The sequence below is a fragment of the Nelumbo nucifera genome, chromosome 3 (genome assembly GCF_055504915.1).
Source record: "Nelumbo nucifera cultivar China Antique chromosome 3, China Antique-T2T, whole genome shotgun sequence".
Taxonomy (NCBI): Eukaryota; Viridiplantae; Streptophyta; class Magnoliopsida; order Proteales; family Nelumbonaceae; genus Nelumbo; species Nelumbo nucifera.
Window position 1 is genome coordinate 36,309,791 of NC_142651.1, and position 6,000 is coordinate 36,315,790.

Here is a 6,000-nt window from a genome sequence, read left to right on the forward strand (position 1 = left end):
CAGACCACACCGGATCTAGTAACAAAGCATTGTGGGAGAAAATGGGCCGATAAAAAGAAGGTATCTACTGAGTTTATTTCTGCAATATATGCAGATACATGGTGGGTATATATTATACTGATAATAATTAAGAAACCTTGGTCAAAACGGTATCCTTGAAGACTTTGTGCATTTAGTAATGTCAACTTCATAATGCTAGTTTTTGTTTTTCATTTAGGAGGAAGGTGAGAAGAAGTAGACGAGAGAGAGAGAGGAGCTAGCTAGAGTCGCATGTCCTCTTGTCATTAACAACTCTCATTTGAATAAAGGATTTCGTCTCATTGGCCAATACATGAAGACTTCAACCTACTTTATCCTGTAACCATTTCTACTTGCATTAATTTGATAAGATTTGCTTCTTCTTTTTTTTTCAAACCCCCACCCCAACATCACAACAAACACTAAAATTAAATAAATAAAAGAAGGATCAATGGTTATGTGCTGAATAACCAACATTGATTATGGTGGGTTTTCTTTTTTGGTGATGGCGTTTGATCCAACAGCCTGGTTACTTTCGCGGAGGCATTCTTGTTCTTGGTGGTTTTAGCAACCAATATTCATTAGTGCAAGTAATTAAGAAATCACGTGTATTACACATGGTATTTACATATAATTTCGGTCTGTGTTAAATAACCAAGCGAGGTATCCGCTTTATATTGTACTTTGGGCCTTTGGGGTAGTGACACTTAGCTCCCTGATGAACTTTGAGATTCAATCACTTTGTTCCTTCCCCATTAATCCATTAATGGGTTCGAAGTAAAGATAAAATTACAAAAATATTCATTTGAAGTTTTGTATTCTTTTGTATATTTTTCTGTCTTTTTTAACGTTCATCTTTTTTGCCTGTAATTTGCCTTATCTTGTATTTTATGATCAACTCTTTGTATATATATAATTTTCAGTGTTTCTGTATTTCCCCTCTTTGTAATTGTTACATTTTCTGTTTTTCAGAATTTTTGTATTTTGTTTTGTTTTCCTCTTTTTCGTCAGTTTTAATATATTTCCTGTAATTTCTACAATTTCCTACTTTTTATTTTGTCAGTTTTTTTTTTTTTTAATAAAATGAACTCTTAAACTGGCATAAGGGTAGTTTGGGATTTTAAAAATGTTTAAACAAGCACATAAGAGTAATTGTTACATTAACTGCTAGAATGCCAACAATGTGGGCAGTGTGCTGGAATCTAAAGGTTCAAGGTGGACTTTGTCACAAATGAAATTCTGGGGGCCGGTGTTAAGTCTCACTACCCCCAAAGTAAAGTACAGAGTGGCAGTCCCTAATTTACTCCAGTTTTATTATTGGATTATCAATCTATCATAAAGTAAAGTTTTTGTGCTGGATTTCTTTTTCTTTTGGAATCAAATTAATTAAGCATCCATTGCATCAAAACCTTTGTTATTCATTTACAATAAGATAGAACGAAATCCGGCCGGTTCAGAGGGCCAAGTGAAGATGCTTCGAATTGAACAAACAAACCTCTCGATATGTGCTACTTCATTTGCATTTCTATCGGCAAGACATGCACAAGATATGTAGTTCAACTAGCAAAGTAGGGAATTGAAGTAATAAACGTCTATAATCATCAACTATTGGGGCCACGCGCCAAGGTGGTGTAGAGTTAACCGACAGAAATTTAATAAGTGAGAATCGATCACTTTCAAAATGAATCTTAGAAAGCCCGAGCTCCTGATTAAGCAAAAAGAAAGGGTGTATAATTAATTAATATAGTGCCAAGGCTTCAGACTCTTGAGCAGAGATGGCTGGCAATGTGATTGCTCCACCATACTAGCTCCTACCCCCTATTAATTAAGAGAAGAAGCGCCATCAATGTTAATTTTAGTGTATCTGAATTGGGGAGGATCCCGACGATGCACTGCATAGTCTCATCATCGACTGATGAGGTTGTGTTGAGTGAAGAAGAACAGTTTGACGTATTTGAGTGAAATCTTTTCCTTCAAGTTGCAGTTTTTGTGCTGGAGTTAGTGCTACATATAGATATGGTTTAATTCAAATAAATTATCCACCCAATTATTATGTTATAGAAAAAGTGGCATCGCCTTAATTGGTTTCAGTAGAGCATTTGCTCATTATTTCTGGTTTCAGTAGAGCTTGAATGACCTCTGAACTTTTCCTTTAGAGTTTTTGTTTGTGATCTTATCTGAACAAACCTACGTCATATTCTAAAAATTCCTCTTAAATGATTCACTTGTAATTTGCAACTCCAGATTTTCTGCCTTTGTCACTCGAGAAATTGATTACCTTAGCTATGTCACAACTCACACGGTCCTTAAAAGTTTCCCTTCTCCTTCTGGTTTTACCTTTGTTACCCACAATAAGATGCGCTAGCTCCGATTAGTCTTCAGACCATACTAGCTGAAATATAGGTATAGAGTACCTGAAATAGTATGCACCTGATCAGACCATACCAGATACGAGAACGAGTATGGCAAAGTTACTAGCTAGAACCTAAAGCCCACCTGTAATCTAGAGCAAGGTTATGTTATATACAACCTGATTGAGAAAATTAAGAAATTAACAAATGGATTGTTGGTAGTTAATACACACCTTTTAGAGTACTTCAATTGAATCCAACAAGATTAGAATGATTATTCTAGACTAGATAGAGTAGTCACTACTCACTAGGCTTTGGCTATTGGTAAAATTAATGGTGCCAGGCCAGTTTACATGTTTGTGATAAATTATGGGCTCAAAAGTGTGAGATTTTTAATTTTTTGGCTGGGTTCGGGCATAGCCCCGAGGTAACCCAAATTCGATCTCATCTTATCCCAACCTGAGCTTAAATTTTAGTGTAGACTGGTCTTGGGTTGGATAGTTCAAACTTCAAACTTGACCCTGGGTTCGGGCATAGCCCTGAGGTAACCCAAATTCGATCTCATCTTATCCCAACCTGAGCTTAAATTTTAGTGCAGACTGGTCTTGGGTTGGATAGTTCAAACTTCAAACTTGACCCTGGGTTCGGGCCAGACTCGGGCCAGACTCAGGCCTTAAGTCCAATTCTTAGCTAGGGTTGGGCCAAAATTGAACTAAATAGAGGGCAAACTTGGCTAATGGGACAGTATCTAAGTCGGATAGGAATTGAGCTTTTCAGTTACCCAAGAAAATTTGGAAATAGCCACTTGGCCAGTGACCCAAAATTAAGAAAGAGTGTAGTAACAGTCACCTACATGTATGCTGAATTTTCGATCTCACTCAAGAATCTCTTTTTTTTTTTTCTTTTTATCTCCCTTAGATTTCATTCATTCATGAATCTTGAAAGAGCTAGTTGCGAGATTGAAGATCAGAAGATGGTACCACCAGAATTTATAATTGAATGAGTCGAAAATGAATTTTCAGTGAAGAAAGAAGCTTTGTCGGTAAGTCAGGACTAAGGATCACATGGAGTTGAAGTGGAAAGCGATGCTGAGGTTGTAGTTATATGCATGTTGGACCGAGAGTCCACTCCTCCTTGTCATGCGAGAATGCTGCAGGCAACTCCTCCTAAAATAATTCAGGTTTCATTGTCTAATTTGTTCGTAGAAATTGTAACACAGCTGCCCACGAGCGACTCCCAATCTCCTGCCCACGCTTATTCACGATACATCACCCCCCGTGAATTGGGAACATCTCCCCCTGCATAATACTCTGCTATGTAGAGGATGAGATGTTCGCCATATATGGCTGCAATAAACATGGGCAGGAAATCTGGGCTCCCCACGAGCTAGCTCAATTAGCAGTGAGCCTTTAAAGAATCCTGCAATTCTTTACATCCTCTCGCTATTGAGAATATATATTCTAGTTTGAGGATGTACAATTTCTGATTCATTGAGTGAGCATGCCTAAGCTCAACCTCAGTTTGCAAAGTGTATAAATACAATTATGTACAGTGCAAATACATACAAAATAATATAAAATATAAGGTTTCACACTTTGCATATTTCTTTTCCTTTCAAAATGAGCCTAAGGCTTAGTTTGGAAAGAGTACAAATTCAAATATATAGAGTGCAAAATCTTGTATTTTATATTATTTTGTATGTATTTGTATTTGTACTCTTCCCAGACCTAACCTAAGGCTGTGTTTAGTTGCAATGCAAAATTATTTGCACTGATGCAAAACCATGGAAGTGAAAATGATTTCAAAGTAAACTATGATTTATTTTTATTTTAAAATTTAACTTACTTTGTATTGAAAGTTAGTCTTGAAGCAGAATAAAGTAAAATCCAAAAAAAATTAAACCAGAATTTGCATTATTTTCATGTGCACTCCTAAGCATTTGTACTAGCGCAAATAAAATTGCACTGTAATCAAACACAGTCTAAGGCTCAGTTTGGATGGAATATAGAGTACAAAACCTTGTATTCTGTATTATTCTGTATGTATTTGTAGTGTACATATTTGCATTTGTACTACATTATTCCGTATTGTATAAAGATTAGAGAACAATTTTCGAATTGAAGGACAATTATCTCAACAATAATTTGCTGAGTGTTCTTAATCTTAGACATGTGTTTAATGGTCTACATTTTAATTAGAAATCTATGGTCTCTTTTAGTGATAGTAAGTAGGCATAACCAAGGTTTAAAATTTCGATACGATACGCCCGATCTGGGGCATACAGTATCGTATCTTTGAAAAACAGATGCGGGATACGCATGGAAATCGGGCGTCTCATCTTTTTTTCATGCATATCAGACCCCTATCGGGGTGTAGTATCGAGGCGTATCGGGGGTGTATCGGTAGCGTATCGACGAAAAAGATACAGCCAAAAACTGAAAAAAAAATAAAGGGGAAAGCAAGTTTTTTTTTCCCTAAAATAAGCCTTCTTTCACCCCCAAATGACTCTAAAACTCCAAACCTCATTCCTAGAGTATTATATTTGCAAAAAAAAATTGCAAGAAACAAGTGTAAATCGTTAACTTTTTTAAATTTTTTTCAAGTTTTGAAAAGATATGGCAAAAATAGGTAAGTTTTTTCAATTTTTTATAATATCATGTGATTTCTTTTTTTCTTGAATGTTTAAAGTTATGTTGATCTACATTTCTTACATTCAAAATCACAATTTTTTTGTGTTATTAATAGATTTATGGAAATTTCATGAGGATATTTGGGGAGAATATAAATTAATAAAAAAAATTGAAAATGTAATTTTTCTTTGCCTATTATATTTTAAATCTATGGATTTATCTATCATATCTATATAGAGCAATTGAAATTTCTTCTTTAGTATTTTTTTTATTTTTTATATTTTTAGAATTAAAAAATAAATAATAATTAATTATATTTTATCATTTGGTCACAACAATTGAATATATTATAATTCTATGGATGATTTATCATATCCATAGACCAATTGAAATTTCTACTTTAATAATTATTTTTTTATTTTTATATTTTTAGAATTAAAAAATAATTAATTATATTTTATCATTTGATCACAATGATTGAATATATTACAATTCTATGGATGATCTATCATATCCACAAAGCATTTGAAACTTATTCTTTAATAACTATTTTTGAATATATTATATAATGTTTATTTATTTTTTATAATTTTTGAAAGGATAAATCTCTTAAACTACCCCTATTGCACGAAATTGACAAGCTGTACCCTTACTGTTTAGATATTGGCTTGTGGTACCCTTAAGTTTTCTGACAATTGACATTGCCATTAAATGCTAACGGAAGGAAACAGAATGTCAAATTTGCCATCCACTAGTCCTCAAATTTTATCCTCTCTTCTTCTTATCTTTCTCCTTCTTCCTCTGCTTCTCCTTCCTCCATCTTCATCTCTGTTCATCGTCTTCTTGACGGTGAATGGAGAACTACCATCAGCGTCATCGTAGCCGAAAATGATGGCGGCCATTGCTGTTTTGCCCAGAGACTGTTGTTTTGCTCAGCACAGGCAATGTCCCTACTGGGCTCAAAGCTTCACGAAAGAATTCGTAATCGTCGAACCTCAGGT